Here is a 10,769-nt window from a genome sequence, read left to right as displayed (position 1 = left end):
AAAAATTCTTGAATTTGAACGATAGAAAATAATTAAAACTTCTACAATTTTTAAGAGTTCCAATTGAAAGCTGTTTAATTTTAAATATTTATGAATAAAATTTACCAACAACTATTAGATTTACCATAACATATTAGAATCAATTATTCTAAGATTTCGTTTTTAAAAATATTAAAAATGAAAGTATATACGAGAAGTGTTAGATTGACTCAACAAGATTAATGATATGTAATCCATAAGTTTTCCTTTGATTATCTAAATGTATATTTAATCAAGCCCAGTCTAAATTTTCTAAAAGTAGCACGATATTGCTAAATTTGACATTTCCTTAAAACAGCTGAATCCGACATTTTTACAAATCTTGAGCGCTTACCGTATATGTTTCGTAAATTGAATTTATATGAACGTAAGCAGAATCTCCTGATCCACATTCGAAAGTTCAACAATTATTATTTAACAGTAATTAACATATCGGCTCGTTGGTCTAGGGGTATGATTCTCGCTTTGGGTGCGAGAGGTCCCGGGTTCAAATCCCGGACGAGCCCACTTTTTTATATTTTTTAAATAGAATTTTATATTTTGCTTCCCAGCTTTTATAGCATGTAGGAAATTTGTGAAAATCCACAAAAAATGCAATGTACAATAGTAGCATTTTATGGTGGTTGTCCAAATTTATTCGTTGGATTCGTGGTTTGATTTTCAGGAATTCTATACATTACCTTGATTATTGGACGTTAAATAGGATTTTAAATCTGATTTTAATCTTATTTGTATTGCTTACATTTTAATTTAAAAATGTCTATTCATAAATGTTTAAAATTGAAGTTTCTTGAATTAAACAAATATGCATAAAAAATATTGCAAGTTTTAAGTTTTGCCATTAAGGGTTCTGTAATTTTCATGGTTTATATCCAAAAAATTTTCAATTTAAAAGATTTAGAATTCAAAATTTGACTTTTGATTTTAAAAATCATCAGAGTTTTAGAATTTTCATTTACACATGTCTTTAATTCCAGAGTTTTCAATTGTAAATCTCTAAAATTGTAAAACTTTGAAATTTTATCAATTTAGAAAATTTAAAAATTGACCTTTGATTATCAAAATCAGAAAATTTTTAGAATTTTTATTTATAAAAACGAATATTAAAGAATTATCAATTGTAAATATTTAAAGTTAAACTATTCCTTCACAACAAAATGATATCCACTGAATGTCCTGTGCGGGATATACACAATTTTGGCAATAGAATCTAATATTTCTGAAATGCATATTGATGAAAATGTTTAGGATGGCTGAAAACATAAAGATTTACAAACATCTGTTTGACAAAAAAACACTTAATACAAATCTGGAATATTCGGATTCTTTCAAAATCCTATCTCAAAAAATTATCAAAAAATTATTACCGCGAATAATTGCTCTTGATTGCAGCGCCATCAACCTGGCTGTGCATCTATTTTCATTCGGGCTTGATATTGAACCTCTTGAACACACGTAGATGACAAGTACGTTGATTTGAGGTTACGATAACGTATGCTTTTGTGATTTCGTCTGTATTAATTATTAAAGTGTGATTCAAATTATCAACAATGTGGAAAGTGAAAAGCAATCGTCGCGTTCGGAGGCCTCGAGCAATTTCCAATATTACAAGATTCCACAACGAAAACGAAAGTAAGTAAATAAATCATAAGTAATTTATGTTTATTCATATAACCGAACATACTCAGATCCTTCTATCGGCTTTTAAATATTTGAAATTTTTCAATTTCATGCAATGTCTAGAAAAAGAAGACAAACAAAATATATATCACGAGTCAATTATAAAATACTTCATTTTGAACATCTTAAATCATGAATCGAGCTTTTAGTCGCTGTGACAAAGGCCTCTTTATTTTGTTGTCTGTAAGCATTAATGTTTATTTTTATTTTTTCTTGTAGGAAAATTCGGTAATCACAAGGGTCTGACGTAATCATCATTTCAAGAACCAGTCGGAACAGTGGATACAAAGTCGGACTGTCCTTTAAAGCCTCATTTATGAGCGAGTGCACTTGAAATGATTACTCCAAAAAATTTCATTTCAAATTCGAGGTACGTTCAACCTCGAATTTGTATATAAATCTCTTAATATTTGTTTAAATTAGCTTAATAATCTTTTACTCCAAAATAATTTCTATTCTCATAATTTTTTTGAAGAAAAGTAGAATTAACAATATGAATTAATTGAAACACATGCAATATTGTGAAACTTTGATCATTTTTTGATATTTTTATAGAACTAGTTTGGAGTTTTCTCGAAATAAGATTTATAACCTACGTATCCGAGTATAGGCTAGAAATTCTGAAATTCTTTTAAGGTCTGATGATTATTTAAATAGTTAAAATATAGGTAACGCTAGATAAGTAAAAAAATTGTTTTGTTACAATCTTTCTTGAAAGGTTAAAAAATCTTCAATTATTCTTATTTTAATTGCGTTATACTTTGTCTTATTTTTCTCAGGTCAGAGTAAAATAGAATGTATTAAGAAGATCTCTAATATTCCATTCTCATCAAGATGTTCGATTCCAACTGTTCGAAATCCAAATATCATAAAAATCACATTGGATATTTTAAAAGTTGGGTTCCTTTAAGGGCATGTGATACTTAGAAAATTGTCGATTTTACCAGTTTTAGGTTCCGACGGCCTTTTTTCTAGAATAATCAATATTTTGTCTTAAAAATTTGGGAAATGATAGCGAACATGCTAACGGACGTCCCTACACACTTTTTTTGTGTTTTTTTATCAAAAAATTTTTGATATTGCTAACAACGTACGTGTATATTTCGAAGTCATGTGTGTTACAATTCACCCGAACGTTACTTCCAAACTACACAATATTTTTGGCCGAAAACTTTGGACTTGCAAATAAACATAGTAACTAATCTCCCGGAACTAACCCTTTTTGCAGGCAATCAAAAAAGTTTATTTCATAAATAATTTCCAGATTATCGGAAAGGCAGAGATGAAAAACGACGTAACCTCAAAATAATACGTATGCATAAAATTTTTATTTAGCACAATAAATTTTTTTGTTATTATCCCTCAAAAAGAGTCCGGGGACGTCCGTTATGATATTTTATAACATCTCCGAATTCAGTTTTTAAAAATTTTCATTTTTGTGGAAAAAAGCCGGGGAAACTGTAAGTATCACATGCCCTTAAATTAAAATCATTTAAAATTAATTCTTATTATAAGGTAAAAATGATCTTTTACTCATTGTTATTTATATACTTCTAATTATATTGTTATTTTTAATTTTACAGGCTCTGTTTGTGAAAAATATAAGTCCACTGAGGATAAAGTCTTTTCTTATCTTGGAACGTTCTTAACTAATACCAACGATTGGGATGGCAACCGAAAGATGCCGACCTTTACAAATGTTTTTACTTCTTCCCATGTGGAAATTGCCATATGTTTGTTTGATTAAAAGCGAAGGGCTATTCACTTCGAAGTCCGTTGAAGTCAGCGTAACGTTATTTCAGCAATGTCGTGCGACTTCAAACGTACTTTCATGACTTCCTTTGACTCTAGTTCTTAAATTCGTTAGTTGTTGACTTCGATGATGCCTGTCGACTTCGTGCTGAAATCGGCCAGACTTCATGACTCGGTTTGACTCTGTGCGTGCTGTGCACTGTAGCGTCGTGACGCCCCTTTCGACTATGTGTATGCACTCAATCCCGATGTCTATCCAGTTATCACAATTACTTTAGACATCCTCGAAAATTAACGGTCTAAATTTTCATGCCTTTCGCTGTAAGAAATAGAATTTCATAGATTTTTTAAACAATTTTATAACGGTCTCGTTTAAAAATTTTTTTAGAATCCACTGGTGCAGAAATCACCCGATTTCATACTTATTACTGATCTGGCCCCGACCGGGATTCCCGATTCGGCCCTGATCTGTAGATTTCTAAGGCCCAGATTTGGGCCAGACCAGGCCAGACCGATTTCCTACCGGAACGCCATCCCCATGCGCTTGCAGAATTAGTGCTGATTATTGTTTTTTGATAGTGCAGTGAAATTGGAATATTATCCTTTTATAATATTTTCTAAATGATTGAAAATGCCTAAGGCAAGTACGCCACGTGTTCGGAGGCACCGGGCACTAGCCAGTATACCTCGAAACCTGCGTGAGGAAAATGAAAGTAAGTAATTAGGCTCTGGGTCTAATCGAAACCTAACCTCAAATAAAGTGATCATCAATTAAATCTTCTTTTTAATTAATATGAATGAAATTATTAAATATGGAAATGTAAGTGATCCGAGAGTTAACTCTATCCAACCCGTTCAATTGATCCATTTGGACGAACCAGAAAATTTGGATCCACTTGAAAATGAATTGCCGGCTGATATCAACGCAGTTTTAGGTAAAATTAGTAGATTTACAATTACAATACTCAACTACTATTATATGATGAAATTTAACAAGTATTTTCGTTTTCAATTAATATTTAAAAATATATTTATTTTTTATGTTAGGTTCTTGACCAGGTAAAATAAATAAATAATTTTTATGTTAATTTTTCTGTCTACTGGTCCAATTATTATTATTAGAATATTGATTAATCTTAAGATAATGAAAATTCAATCATTTTATCAATATATTAAATATTTTTATATTGTTTTATACTATTTTATCCATTTATATTAATTTTTTATTAATTTAATGTAGAGTTAAAGTGATAAAATCTGTTATAAAATATGTTAACTAATATTAGCCAAAATAGGTAAACTCCAAAAATAGTGATATTGTCATAATAAAATATGTGATAAAGTCGAATGTGCATTTAAGATTTTTTAAAAATAATAAATTCATTATCAAAATACATTAAGGACACCTTTTCATAACATGAATTTCGGAATCAAGTAGTGGAATCAAAATACCAATCGAGCAAGTGCTCCCAACAAGAGATCCTTAATCAACTGCGCATGCGTTACACTTGGCGTCTAATTGGTTGCTATTCGCGCGCAATTTAAACTGCTAAAATATTATTTCTCTCCTTTTTCATAAATAATGGCATTTCTACTTTTAAAAATGTCATTAGATGGAAATTCATGAATCTTGACGAAAAAAAATAAAAAGTAATTAAATGTATATTCTGTACACAATCGAAAGTATAATTTTAATTCAGAGAATATGTATTTGATTAATTTTTACTTTTAACCAGATTCATTGACATCAATATAATGGACATTTTTATAACTCGAAATGCCGTTATTTAGAATAAACAATAAAGATAATATTTTTTCGAATTTTAAACTGCGCGTGAATAGTAACTAATCAGATATAATAAATTCACGTCATCATTTTGAAAGGTGTAAATTAAAAGAATCAGTGAACTTTAAAATTGTTTAAATTATATTATTTTTAACAATTTTAAGCTAAATACGTTAAAAATTTAAAAGTTAAATTTGTTTTACTTAAAACTTCTTAAATTGGGAGTTACATTATTTTTATCCTAAATACTTTAGACATCCTTGTAAGGGTTCAAAATTTTATTTCAAAATCTTGAGAAATGTAGAAATTGTTTTAAATTTATTCAACGTTAAACTTATTTTTAATTTTATTTAGAATTTTTTAATATCTTTTAAAATGAATAGAAAGTTCCCTATAACATTTAGAAACCCTTGCAAAATGAAAGTCTTAAAATCTTCCACATTCTTTTTTAACAATTTTGGGATTCTTAAAATCTTTTTGAATATTATTTTTAAATAATATTCCAAACTGAAAAATGATTTTCAATTTACCTACGAATCATACTAAGAAGTTTTTATTCTTTTAAAACTTTCAAATTATTTGAAATCATTTTAAGCCTTAAATTAATTTTGAATCTTTTTAAAACATCTAAATGCGTCTTAAAATAATTCAATTGTTTTCTATACAATTAATAAGTTTTCAATTGCTATTTGAACAACAAAATCCTTTAAATCCTTTTAATCCTTTAACAACAAAATTTTTTAAAAAAGAACGATCAAAATTGTAACGTTCGAAGTTTAAAAGCTCTTCCAAATTTTAACTATTCAAGGCTTTCTATATTAAACAATTTAGTTTCAAATTGTTAACTTGAAAATATTTGGTTTTAATTAATTATTCTTAAATGAACTGTCGATAACAATTCAATTAATTATTTACAAAAATGTCTAAATCATAGATATGTGTGTGTGTGTGTGTGTGTGTGTGTGTGTGATAATAATAATAGAAAAGAATAAACAGCGTTAAAAATCAGCAAGTTAAATTTTAACGTTATTTTATGGATTTTCGGTTATTTCGTACCCACTGAGTACGATTTTTAAAGAAATTCATATAGAACCATAATAATTCAATACAACAGTCTTGTTTTACATATATTTATATATCTACGAAGTGATATACAGCATTAAAACTGTACATTTTTAGATGTTCATTTATAATAGTGCAATATAATCGTCCAAATTTTTCATTTCTGATTTTCAACGGATCTTTACGTTTCAGCACACGCAATCACAAAAGCATAAGATATTCATTTCCTATCGAAAATGAGTTATAAATAACCTAAAAGTATATTATTAGTAAGGTTATTATTGGCTATCAAGGCTTTTTCAATAAAAAGTACGATGTGCTTCTATTTAGTCGAGAGAAAACGGAAGACGTCTAAAACATAACCAAAAAATGAATTACTGTTGAATTTTGTTTCTAGCTTAGACTTATTTAATTACAAAATATCCATTTCCACCCAAAAATACACGAAATAACCTAAAAAACATGACTAGTGAATATTTTTGGCTATTCAATTTTTTCCATAAAAAAAACCATTATTTAATTGAGAGGAGATGGACAACCTAGAGGATATTACCTAAAACGGCATTATTTGCCAATTTTATTACCAACTTGCCCCATTTTCGTCATAAGAAATTGGTTTCCTTCCCGCCAAAAAAGTAAGAGATAACCTTAAAATACGTTTTCAAACTGTATCTTCTAATTTAGCCTTTTCATGGCCAAAATATATTTATTTAAACTGACGAAGAAGGAAATAACCTACAATTGCCTAAACTGTAAATTATCTTGGCCATTCAATATTTTGCTAACAAAAAAGTACCGTTCAGTTGAGAAAAAATGGAAAACCTACAATACATAATCTAAAGATGCATTATTTTTAAACAGTATTTATAACATCGCCTTTTCCCTCAATAAAATATTCATTTCCCAACGAAAATAAGCGAGGTAACCAAAAAATATGTTATTAGTAAAATTTATAAACTATTTATTAATTTCTTTATTAAAAAATAATCATTAATAAGCATCAATAAAAAGTCATTAAATTTTGTTTATATTGTGAAATTTTATATTTTATTTGACACTTGGTTTTTTTCTTGCAAAAAACACTGATGATAGATAGCCCACAAAAGGGGAGTCTAACATAATATTGTTTTAAGAACAAATATCAATATTGTTTATTTTAATTATTAATCATTTTTTAGTTGTACAGAATTGTGTTATCTGTGTCTTTGCTGCATGTAGTTTCCCTGCTACTCCATCTGTTTATCCAAGCCATTTGAACTAGCTCTTCTTATAGACTTTCATGACTTTTTTCACAACGCATGCTTTTCTCTTATATTATAATACGCGCCCGATAATTATAGTCTGAAGATAACCGCGCCTGGGACAAAATATGCTTTGGAGAATCGATGCAAGGGCACAACTTCGCCCTACCGTTTGGAATTACGGCACGCGAAAGTGTCCATTTCGTCTGACTTCACTATGACTTCGTACTGACTCGTTACTGATTTCGCACGACGCTACGTTCGTATTTGCTGACTCACTACATCGTATGACGATTCTTATCTTATCTTTACGACTTCTTACATATTTTTACTAACTTAGTAATAGCAACAACGACTTCAACGTTACGATTTCATGATTTTCATAGCATTAGCTGATTTCGTTAAGACATCACGTAAAATTCTTGCGTTCGAAACGTTCGACTTCAGAGTGAATAGCCCCTCGATTAAAAGTTTGACACCAACTTGGAGAAATATTTTATGGCTATAAAAGAGTTAATATCTTAAATCTAGTTTAAACCAACTCTGTTTCACAGCTCTTGATTACAGCGCCATAAAAACACGGCTGTGCATCTGTTTTGAGTCGCGCTCCATCTTGAACCTCTTGAACACAAGTAGATGACAAGTAGGTTAGTTTGAGGTTATTGTGGGAAGTGTTTTTCTGATTTCGACTGTAAATATTATTACACTGTGATTCCAATTTTTAAAAATGCCAAAAGTGAAAATCACTCGTCGCGTTCGGAGGCATCGAGCAATTTCCAATACTCCAAGATTCCAGAATGAAAACGAAAGCAAGTGAATAACTGATAAGTAATGTAGGTTCATCACGCAATAAAGTCAAAAATCAAAATAAAATATGAATATTTTATTTTTATAAAAGAATAAATAAATTAAACATTCTTAAGAATACGAAATTTTAATTAAAATTGGTTTAATAACCCCTTTGTTATTTATTAAACAATACATTAATTTACCTAATTACACTTCCTGAAATATTTGTTGCAGAAAAGTAGCTAAACAGTTAGCTGAGTCTATAAATATAAAAAAGAAACCAAATATATTATGAATTATTTTTATTGTTGATAACAGTTTTTAAATTTTTTGCAGAAAAATTCTTTGCGTCTACTTTTTACAGGGAAAATCAAATCCGAAAATCGATCAGCAATATCATTAAAAAGCACATGTCAAGGGAGTTAGCCATGAGATTTACAGCTGTGAAGAGGATAACAAATAAATTAATTTTCAAGGACTTTTACATGCGCTCTTGTATTCTCGGCAAGAAAATTATGTTCACATCAATTAATGATAATGTATAATTATGATTTAACTTCAACTTGAAATTTCTTTATTTTTTACATTTTACAGGCGTTGTTTGTGAAAAATATAAGTTCACTGAGAATGAAGTCTTCTCTCATCTTGGAACGGTCTTTACTAATTCCGAAGATTGGGATGGCAACCGAAAGATGAGTCTAACGACGGACAATCCGTTTCAAGAATAAGATTCTTTTCAAAATGTTCAGCTACTTAAAATGCTTCTTTCAAACAAAAGATTTTACCTTTATAAATGTTTCTGCTCATTTTTTATTTTAAAAACAATTTTTTATTATAATGTGGCTGAAATACAAAAATAAATAAAGCCAAGTTGGAGTCTAGTCGGTCGGTAAGTTAGGTTCTAGTAGAATTATGCATTTCATTTGTAGTTTGGTCCTGTTTATACTCCAAATTTAGAGCCAAGGTTTTCCTAGTTCGGGCCCAGCTAGCGCTGTGATACAATTTCCACACGAGTGGCAGTAGATATATCTGAATTTCTAAGAATATACTAAATTATAGAATTGGGATATCTTTGGGACATCCTTGCCATATAAAATTTGGAAATTAATGAAATATCTTGAGGATATTCTGAGATATCCTTGGGACATTCAGGGATATCGCGATTTCCGACCTGTACGATATTATTCACAATATCCTTAGTATCTCCTAGGGTATGCCCAGAATATCCTGGGAGATAAATGGGATATGCCGCCGATATCTCATGCAGGGGGAAGTTTTTGTACCTCAATTTTCAAATCTACTTTTTTTTGACATACTGCGGTGTAATTCGACCCCAGGAGTTCAAAAATATAGTTTTTTCTGTTAATGTGCGTGTGTGTGTTTAATTAATTTCAAATAGGAGAAATTTAATTTTTCATGGATTCCTGAAAATAATTAATAAAAATATAGAAGCTCTAAAATTAGGAATATATATATTTTTTTAATAACGTAGTGACCTTCCCTGAAATTTCGAAATCCCCCCCCCCCCCTAAATACCTTCATTTTTGCTGAATAAATTTTTCCTGTTAATAAAAACAAGAATCCAATGACCAAATGTGGACAAAAACCATACAATTTTCCAATTGTAATTTTAAAAAAAATTTCTTGAAAAAGAAAAGAAATTTTTTTTTTTTTGACAAAAAATAAAGAAAAAAGGGAAGAAAGGGGATTTGGTTGATTGCCTTCTCAACTTCCTTTCCTTTTTTTTTATTTTTGTCAAAAAAAAAAAATGTTTTTCCATTGTAGGTTATGATAGGTCAAGAAAGTTTGAATTTGTTCCCGAAGACGCGAACAAATTCCCAATGTCGAAAAAGTTGTAAATATCATGAAGATAAACAAAATGTTTTTTTAATTTATAAATCGATATTGCTATAGATCGTAAGAGTTTATGAAAGGTACATCAATGTAAAAAGATAATCATTCGACGTGTCTCCAAGACGCGACTAAACGTGTCAAAAACAGTTAGGGCCAATTTTACCAACTCTGATTAAATCCATGATTGACTAATCATGATTATTTATTAATCAATGATTAAATCAGCGTTAACCATCGATGCGTTCTACCAAGCATTTTCAACCTCTGGTTAGCTAATCATATACTTCGTTCGTAATAAGGTCTAGTTTTTAGGTCTTTCCGTTGTAACGGCGAATCTGATTTGTTAGAACGAAATACTTCATGAACACTCGGCGCCATATTAGCATATGATAAGATTCCCAAAGATTGAGGTTATGAATGTTTTCAGTGGCAAGTGTAATAGAAGAGAAGTGGCAAATGTGTCTGAATATTTGTGGGTCCGGATGCAATAAGGGCACATAAAATTTTTTCGTGCGAAAACGAAGTCCCCTGGAGGCTTTAGAAAAAATTTTCGAATTTTAATTTTC

At 29.6% G+C, this 10,769-nt stretch overlaps 1 non-coding gene across 1 annotated transcript; it reads left to right on the top strand.

Annotated features, from left to right (window-relative positions):
- The first annotated feature begins 473 nt into the window (after positions 1–473).
- Trnap-ugg lies at positions 474–545 on the top strand. Its single transcript has one exon. It is a non-coding gene; the product is annotated as a tRNA-Pro (tRNA).
- Positions 546–10,769: the final 10,224 nt, after the last annotated feature.

The sequence above is a fragment of the Belonocnema kinseyi genome, chromosome 9, assembly GCF_010883055.1.
Source record: "Belonocnema kinseyi isolate 2016_QV_RU_SX_M_011 chromosome 9, B_treatae_v1, whole genome shotgun sequence".
Classification (NCBI taxonomy): Eukaryota; Metazoa; Arthropoda; class Insecta; order Hymenoptera; family Cynipidae; genus Belonocnema; species Belonocnema kinseyi.
This window is presented reverse-complemented; position numbering and strand designations above follow the sequence as displayed.